Below are 9,996 nucleotides of genomic sequence, written 5' to 3'. Positions count from 1 at the left end.
TACCGAGAAGACATCCGCCCCCGCCACTCCCCTCCCCCCAACAGCTTTGGGGAGCAGGAAGCAGACCGCTCCGTTGGAAAACGTCGTCACCCTGCTGCCCTTCCGCGGGCGGCCGCGGGCGGACTCCCTGCCTGGGTTCCACAGGCTGGTTCATTTCTGGCCGGGTTGTGTGCACTCCCACCGCTCCAAACCACGACCCTACGCGTTCGCGATCCCAAGAACGCCAACCACAGACGCAGGATCCCTGGAGGGGGCGTGACTCCCACGCCTGCGGCTGCAGACACAAGCCCTTCTGCAAAGGCATGGCAATTCTTAGACAGTCGGGTGTGAATATCTGCTGACATTTATAGCGCGTCTTCTCGCCCACGCAGAACCACGCACCTGCAGGAGGAGACGCGAGCATCCGTGCAGCAGATGTTCTGGGCCCTGGAGATACTTAAATATGTACTGTCTGTGGAAGGCGTTGTTACCCAAACACAGGACTCTGGGAGGGAGGCGAGGGGAGGGGTGTGCTGGCTTCCCAAGCCTTTTCTGGGTGACCTGGATGGACAGCCCCATAAATCCCAGCCTTGGATGAAAGTAAAGGGCTATCTTGGCTTTATTTTTTGAAAGAAGTTTGGGGAAGATGTTAGAATTTATTATGCAAACACACATGCACGCACACAGCAACACATGGGTTGTGGAGTCAGAGAAGTCTGATTTGGGGTCTCAATCCTCTCATCTCTAGCTGGGTGACCTTGGGTTAGTCGCTTAACCTCTCTGAGCCTCCTCACCTGTAAAATGGAGATCTCAGAGGTAATTGCTTCTCAGCAATTATGGCCAGGTTAGGTTAGTGATGCATAAACCAGAACAGTGGTGGATATCATTTTCTTTATTTGGACTTCTAAGTCAAGATGGCGAGTCAGGCAACTTTGTCCTGATATGAGAGAAATTACAATTTCCACCTGCCCTGGGATTCAGCTTCCAACTTTGGCATTCCCAAGCATTCCAGAATTGGGTCTACAGGTCGCCTCTCCTGCAGATCCAGCCCTTTCCTTGCTGTGACGGCAGTGAGTATACCACTGATGTTCCTTCAATGAAAAGTTAGAATCCACGAAAGTGAAAGTCACTCAGTCATGTTCGACTCTTCGCGATCCTGTGGACTGTAGCCTACCAGGCTCCTCTGTCCGTGGGATTCTCCAGGCAAGAATAGTGGAGTGGGTAGCCGTTCCCTTCTCCAGGGGATCTTCCTGACTCAGCGATCAAACCCAGGTCTCCCACACTGCAGGAGGATTCTTTACCATCTGAGCCGCCAGGGAAGCCCCCACCCCAGCCCCCAAAAGAAAAAAAGCATAGCCACTGCACAGCTTGACTTCCTTGGTGGCTCAGATGGTAAAGAATCTGCCTGCAGTGCAGGAGACCTGGGTTCGAGCCCTGGTCAGGAAGATCCCCTGGAGAAGGGAAGGGTACCCCACGCCAGTATTCTTGCCTGGAGAATCCCACAGACAGAGGAGGAGCCTGGTGGCTACAGTCCACGGGGTCGCAAAGAGTCAGACACGACTAAGCGACTAACACAGCAGTTCCTTAAATACCTTTCCTCTTGCTCTTCCAGCTACTCAGGTTCAGTTTATTTCATTTACCTTTGGCTGGGCGGGGCCTTCACTGTTGCCGTGAGCAGGGGCGACTCTGGGCTTCTCACGGCACTGGCTTCTCTTGTTGCAGCACAGGCTCTAGGCTTGCGGGCTCAACAGCTGGGGGCACGTGTGACCTTCCTGGGCCAGGGGTGGAACCCATGCCCCTTGCACTGGCGGGCGGATTCTTATCCACTGCGCCGCCAGGGAAGTCCGCCGGTACAGCTGAAATGTCACCTGCCCAGAGACAGCTTCCCTGGCCACAGTCTGTATTAGATCGCTGCCACCACTCATGTTTCTCTGTCCTCACAACGGCCGTGACTTACAGTGAGCCGGTGTGCCCGTTCCCTTGTGATGGAGGGGTCAGTCTTCCCACTGGAACCTGAGGACACAGAGACAAGCGCCGTGTCCGTCTCGTTTATTTCTGTACCTCTGGCGCCTCGCACAACAGCTGGCACGTGTCAAAAATCACTTTTTTTTGAATGAATGAGTAGCCGGTTATGAGTTGCAAGAGCAGAGTCTTTACAGTCAATATCCCTGGATGGAATTCTGGTTCAGCTGTGAGTCACCGTCACTCTCTTCTCATCTGTCAAATGGGTGTAAAAGTCCTCCCCAGAGCCCCCAGGCTGCTATGCAGGTAAATGGGGAGAGCATGTGCAAAGCCCCTGGCATGATTCCCAACACGGAGCAGGCCCTTGTTAGTCGTGTGTTGGGTATAGAATGCTCGAATAAAAGCAGAACAGTCAACTCCCTGCGTGTGTTGTGTGGAGGCTGAACTCGGGGAGGAAGAAGATGGAGTCGGGGTGCAGGGGAGGCTCTCTGGAATGAAGGAATGGAGAAGGTGCTTTCACGAACAGACTCTTGGTCACCCAGGCAGCCTTTGCTTCTTCTCTTAAAATAGAAAAATTATTTGTTTGTGGCTGTGCTGGGGCTTCGTCGCTGTGCAGTCTTTCTCTAATTGCGGCGAGTGGGGGCTACTCTCCAGCTGTGGTGTGAGCGCTTCTCACTGCAGCAGTTTCTCTCGTTGCACACAGCCCAGGCTCCAGGGTGCTCAGGCTTCAGTAGTTCTCACACGGGCTTGGCTGCCCCAAGGCATAGAGGATCTTCCCGGAACCGGGATCGAACCGATGTCCCCTGCTTCGCAAGGCGGATTCTTAACCACTGGACCACCAGGGAAGTCCCTGTGTGTGTTGTTCTGAGGGTGAACTCTGGGGGAAGGAAGAAGAGGGATTTGGGGTGTGGAGGGAGGCTCATGGAATGAAGGGACGGAGGATGTGTGCTCATGAAAACAGCCCTGGTCATCAAGGCAACCTCTGCGTCTCCCTCTCTTAACCATCCTAGGCCTTCCCCACCCTCCAAGACTGGACCTAGCTCCCTCCCACCAAAATCCTGGTCCTGGCTGGCTGGCTGGCTGGCGGCAGCTTCCCTGCAGCGTGCCCCTCCCTTGTGGGAACCAGGAGGCATGTAGCCATTGTTAGCATCTCTCTTGTGAGAGTCGTGGTCCATCCCCCATGGGCACCTCTCCCGCCCTGTCTCTATCTGCGTCCATCTAGACCATGCATTGGAGAAGGAAATGGCAACGCACTCCAGTGTTCTTGCCTGGAGAATCCCAGGGGCAGGGGAGCCTGGTGGGCTGCCGTCTTTGGAGTCACACAGAGTCGGACACGACTGAAGCGACTTAGCAGCAGCAGCAGCAGACCATGCAGGAAGTGAGAGGAGGCAGCAGGGCGTCCACAATAAATAGCTCAGGCCCCGGCTCTGGGACCCAAGAGTGTCTGCAGAAGGAATGTGGTTCCGGGCCTTTTCCTTCCAAGTACATCCTCAGATCAGACTTGGGGCTGCAAAGGAACCTGGATCATTTCCACCTCCGGACGTGCGAAGGGCGAGGACCACAAGCAAGACGTAGTAAAGCATCTTCTCCTGCTCATAAGAAGCTGTGGGGTTGAAGTTGGGAGGCAGCACTTGGCCCTGTTTGTTGGCGGTTTTCTCAAGGTTGTAGAGTTCTTAGCACCTCTTGTTTTCAGTGACGGCCGCAAGCATTGATTTCTCAGGCTGTTGGAAAAGCCCCACTAACTATCCGGTTACCCTAGATTTGCAAGCTCGGGTGGGCTTTTCAGGGCACCAAAGGATCCATGCCCAGTCCCAGCTTGCCCCATCAGACCTCCTGGCATTTACCTGGTGGGTCCCTCCTGTCTGCAGTGATGTAATGACTGTGTCCAACTGCAGAAATATTCTGGGGTCAGCTCCCATAAAGATGTCCCCCTTCTCCAGTAAAGCTGAATGGATTAACGATTACATGAATGAATGAGTATGGTGAATATATACTCAGATCCACAGGAGGAGGACAGTGTGAGGTCCTGGAAGGAGGCTTCATGAGATCACATCCTGGGGCCAAGACTAGCTGCGTGACCATGGACTAGTCACTCAACTTCTCTGAGTGTCAGTTGCCTCATGTGCGGAATAAAATAATACCAGCACCCACCATCGAGGCTGTTGTGAGGAGTCCATGAGGTAATGCCAATACCTGATTCTGTGCCTGATCCTAATAAAGGGGAGCATCTTCGTCATCCAGGCCATGAGTCTGGGTATCTTTATACCACATGCGCTGCTCATATTTAGAACCTAATTTTGCTTAGATCGGACCTAATCTTTTTTTTCACACACTGGACTTGGCTGATCCAGCCACACTGCTGAGTAACTTGGGATCAGAGACAATGTGTGGGAGACGGAACAAAAGTTAAGACACTGCAGGTGGGATGCGTCTGGGAGAGACACATTTTCCGTTTGAGGAAACAGGAGACTATGTGGAGAGAGACCACTCAGTGCCAAAAGGAGCCTGGGCTGAATTAGACCTCTTGACTTAATTACCAATTAAAACATTAACCATGGCAGCACGGGCGACAGCTTGCAACCCCGTCGCTATGAAACTTCATGCCAGAGACTGCAGGGTTCCACTTTAAAAATAAGAGCCTGCCTGGGTGGCCATGCTCTCAGGGAAAGTCATTGCCATGAGTTTCCAAAAGTCACCTCTCCTGCCCCTTTATTTACAGTCCCTAGGAGATCTGACAGATCATTAAAGTCCAATAGGAGGGGAAAAGGAAGAAGATAATTGCTCTCGCACCCAGCCTCACCCCTGGGGGACCCAACAGGGCTTGGGGCAGAAGCTGGAGCTCAAAGCACTGCAAAATATGCAGCGTCATAACACAGCCTGTCCCCACGCATGAGCCTTCTGCGGTGAGAAAACTGGCGCTGAGTGAACTTCTGCGTCCCCAGAGAGATGCGTGCACAGCATTTTGCGGCTTGCACACCATTTCCACACTCCTCTGTACCTCCAACATCTGTGCACGCAACTGGGTGCCAGAAGTGAGGCTCAGAGGGGTGACGTGAGGTTCTCAAGGTAAGCAGAGGGGTGCAGTTCAGCTGGGCCTGGGCATGGAGGAAATCGTCTGTGCTTCTCAAGACCAGGGGCCTGCCATCCCCTCTCTTCCAGAACAAATCCAGGTCTATGTTCGAGACACCGTGGCCCGACATCCGGTTTAGAACATGACATCCCAGGAAGACAGCATAGCGTGGTGATGAACAGAGGGCTGTGGCCTCGGTTTTTGTACCTGGTGAAAGTGGAAGCATTACCCGCTCAGTCCTGTCCAACTCTCTGGGACCCCATGGACTGTCACCTGCCAGGCTCCTCTGTCCATGGGAATTCTCCAGGCAAGAATACTGGAGTGGGTTGCCATTCCCTTCTCCAGGAGATCTTCCTGATCCAGGGATCAAAGCCGGCTCTCCTGCATTGCAGGCAGATTCTTTACCTTCTGAGCACCAGGGAAGCCCCCTTCAGATCAGATCAGTCGCTCAGTCACGTCCAACTCTTCGCGACCCCATGAATTGCAGCACACCAGGCCTCCCTGTCCATCACCAACTCCCAGAGTTCACTCAGACTCACGTCCATCAAGTCAGTGATGCCATCCAGCCATCTCATCCTCTGTCGTCCCCTTCTCCTCCTGCCCCCAATCCCTCCCAGCATCAGAGTCTTTTCCAATGAGTCAACTCTTCTCATGAGGTGGCCAAAGTACTGGAGTTTCAGCTTTAGCATCATTCCTTCCAAAGAAATCCCAGGGCTGGTCTCCTTCAGAATGGACTGGTTGGATCTCCTTGCAGTCCAAGGGACTCTCAAGCATCTTCTCCAACACCACAGTTCAAAAGCATCAATTCTTCAGTGCTCAGCCTTCTTCACAGTCCAACTCTCACATCCATACATGACCACAGGAAAAACCATAGCCTTGACTAGACGGACCTTTGTTGGCAGAGTAATGTCTCTGCTTTTGAATATGCTATCTAGGTTGGTCATAACTTTCCTTCCAAGGAGTAAGCATCTTTTAATTTCATGGCTGCAGTCACCATCTGTAGTGATTTTGAAGCCCAGAAAAATAAAGTCTGACACTGTTTCCTCTGTTTCCCCATTTATTTCCCATGAAGTGGTGGGACCGGATGCCATGATCTTCGTTTTCTGAATATTGAGCTTTAAGCCAACTTTTTCACTCTCCTCTTTCACTTTCATCAAGAGGCTTTGAGTTCCTCTTCACTTTCTGCCATAAGGGTGGTGGTGTCATCTGCATATCTGAGGTTATTGATATTTCTCCCAGCAATCTTGATTCCAGCTTGTGTTTCTTCCAGTCCAGCGTTTCTCATGATGTCCTCTGCATATAAGTTGAATAAGCAGGGTGACAATATACAGCCTTGACAAACTCCTTTTCCTATTTGGAACCAGTCTGTTGTTCCATGTCCAGTTCTAACTGTTGCTTCCTGACCTGCATACAAATTTCTCAAGAGGCAGATCAGGTGGTCTGGTATTCCCATCTCTTTCAGAATTTTCCACAGTTTATTGTGATCCACACAGTTAAAGGCTTTGGCATAGTCAATAAAGCAGAAATAGATGTTTTTCTGGAACTCTCTTACTTTTTCTATGATCCAGAGGATGTTGGCAATTTGATCTCTGGTTCCTCTGCCTTTTTTAAAACCAGCTTGAACATCAGGAAGTTCACGGTTCATATATTGCTGAAGCCTGGCTTGGAGAATTTTGAGCATTACTTTACTAGCGTGTGAGATGAGTGCCATTGTGCAGTAGTTTGAGCATTCTTTGGCATTGCCTTTCTTTGGGATTGGAATGAAAACTGACCTTTTCCAGTCCTGTGGCCACTGCTGAGTTTTCCAAATTTGCTGGCATATTGAGTGCAGCACTTTCACAGCCTCATCTTTCAGGATTTGGAAGAGCTCCACTGGAATTCCATCACCTCCACTAGCTTTGTTCGTAGTGATGCTTTCTAAGGCCCACTTGACTTCACATTCCAGGATGTCTGGCTCTAGGTGAGTGATCACACCATCGTGGTTATCTGGGTTGTGAAGATCTTTTTTGTACAGTTCTTCTGTGTATTCTTGCCATCTCTTCTTAATATCTTCTGCTTCTGTTAGGTCCATACCATTTCTGTCCTTTATCGAGCTCATCTTTGCATGAAATGTTCCTTTGGTATCTCTGATTTTCTTGAAGAGATCCCTAGTCTTTCCCATTCTGTTGCCCCTTAGAGGAAGGCAATTCTAGACAGACCCAGACATTTGGAAAGCATAAAAGGAAGAGGAGAATTTGAGGAACAGAGTATGTGAAAAATGGCTGGAGTGCCAGGAGGGTATTCTGGTCAATCCAGATTAAGTTTTCTGTGCTTCTCCAGACGTGGATGTGTGCAGGGGCTGGGGGCATGGAGGAGACTCATTGGTTTGCTCCTGGTCACTGAAATGGCTTGGAGGGCAACTGAAATCAGGCTGGATGCCACAGTAGTGAGGACTTCAGATAAGGGTGATGGCCTGTCTAATGAACAAGGGAGGAGCCAACTCATTAGAAAAGACCCTGATGCTTGGAAAGATTGAAAGCAGGAGGAGAAGGGGGTGACAGAGGATGAGATGGTTGGATGGCTTCACCGACTCAATGGACATGAGTTTGAGCAAGCTCTGGGAGACGGTGAAGGACAGGGAAGCCTGGTGTGCTGCAGTCCATGGGGTCAGAAAGAGCTGGACGCAACTTATGGACTGAACAACAACAATGAACATGGAGATGGTGGCAAGGACGCTGACACCTCACACAGAGAAAGCTAAACTCTCCAGGTCTTCTGGGGCATCCATAAACAACTAAATGTTCTGTCTTTCTATCAGTGGACGATCAGAACGCTGATCAGCCTCACTACCAGAGGCCGGCTGGCAAAGAAACTAAAGATTCTTCTCTTTACAAGTAAATAGCATGCAAATAAATAACTCACTGTCTTTGAGTTATTTTTTGACACTGGGATCCATCACTTGTGCGTGCATACATGCTTAGTCGCTCAGTTGTGTCCGATTCTTTGTGAGCCCATGGACTGTGGCCCCCCCCGGCTCCTCTGTCCTTCAGATTCTCCAGGGAAGAACACTGGTGCATTACTTACTAGTTGGCAAATGCCCTTTGGCATGTCATTTAACCTCTTGGGCCTCATTTTTCTCCTCAGTAACATGGGATAAATAGCTCCCACCTCTGGGACCCTCGCAAGGGCTAAATGAGCTAATCCATGAAAAAAGGCGGACACGTGTTGTCGCTGTGGTCGTTATCATTCGTACAGGTTCTCACTGCGGCTGTAACACATCGCCACAGTGGTTTAAGACAACACAAGTTTATTCTCAAGGAGATCCAACCAGTCCATTCTGAAGGAGATCAGCCCTGGGATTTCTTTGGAAGGAATGATGCTAAAGCTGAAACTCCAGTACTTTGGCCACCTCATGCGAAGAGTTGACTCATTGGAAAAGACCCTGATGCTGGGAGGGATTGGGGGCAGGAGGAGAAGGGGACGACAGAGGATGAGATGGCTGGATGGCATCACTGACTCGATGGACGTGAGTCTGAGTGAACTCTGGGAGTTGGTGATGGACAGGGAGGCCTGGTGTGCTGTGATTCATGGGGTCGCAAAGAGTTGGACACGACTGAGCGACTGATCTGATCTGATCTGAAAGTTCTGGAGGTGGGAAGTCTGAAATGAACCTTACACGGCTGAAATCTAGGTATCAGCAGTGTTGCACTGGAGGTTCTAGAGGAGGACTCAGTTCCGTGTCTCTTCTAGCTTCTAGAGGCTGCCTGCATTCCTCGGCATGGGTCCCATCCTGCCTCTTCAAAGCCCGTAGTGTCGTGACTTCAGATGTCTCTCATTGATTCTGACCTTTCTGCCTCCCTCTTACATAAAACACCCTTGTGATTGTTGTAGTTGTTCAGTCGCTCAGTCGTGTCCGGCTCTTTGTGACCCCATGGGCTGCAGCATGCCAGGCTTCCCCGTCCTTCACCATCTCCCAGAGTTTGCTCAAACTCATGTCCACTGGGTCAATGATGCCACCATCCAAGCATCTCATCCTCTGTCGCCCCTTCTCCTCCTGCCCTCAATCTTGTCCAGCATCAGGGTCTTCATACATCAGCTCTTCATATCAGGTGGCCAAAGTACTGGAGCTTCAACCTCAGCATCAGTCCTTCCAATGAATATTTAGGGTTGATTTCCTTTAGGATTAACTGATTTGATATCCTGCATTCCATTGGACTTACTTAGATAACCTCATCTCAAAATCTTTAATTTAATCACACGTGCAAATTCCCTTTTGCCATGTAAGATAACATAATGACAGGTTCTGAGGATTAGAAGATGGACATCTGGGGCCTGTCATTACTCTGAATAGCACAGTCATGAATATTTTTATCAACTAGCTCATTTACTTCATCTAATTTTCACTGAGCCCCATTTAGTAAGTACTATTTTATTCCCATTTGGAAACTAAAGCACAGAGAAAGTAACTAACTTTCTTAAGGTCACACAGCTAATAAGTGGTGAAGGAGTGACATGAACCTAGGAAGTCGACTTCTGGAGTTCCTGTTCTTACCAGCTGAAATACGTGTGTGTTAGTCACTCAGCAGTGTCCGACTCTCTGTGACCCCATGGACTGCAGCTTGTCAAGTTCCTCTGTTCCTGGAATTCTCCAGACAAGAATATTGGAGTAGGTTGCCATTTCCTTCTCCAGCTGAAATATGTAAAGTGACACAAAGTAAGCAGTGTATGAACATTAGCTATTATGATTGTTATTTCTATGCTATGCTAAGTCACTTCAGTCGTGTCCGACTCTGTGCGACCCCACAGACGACAGCCCACCAGGCTCCCCCGTTCCTGGGATTCTCCAGGCAAGAACACTGGAGTGGGTTCCCATTTCCTTCTCCAATGCATGAAAGTGAAAAGGGAAAGTGAAGTCGCTCAGTCGTGTCCAACTCTTAGCGACCCCATGGATTGCAGCCTAACAGGCTCCTCCATCCATGGGATTTTCCAAGCAAGAGTACTGGAGT

This window comes from Bubalus bubalis, chromosome 21 (assembly GCF_019923935.1).
Source record: "Bubalus bubalis isolate 160015118507 breed Murrah chromosome 21, NDDB_SH_1, whole genome shotgun sequence".
NCBI lineage: Eukaryota > Metazoa > Chordata > Mammalia > Artiodactyla > Bovidae > Bubalus > Bubalus bubalis.
Note: the sequence above shows the minus strand (reverse complement) of the source record.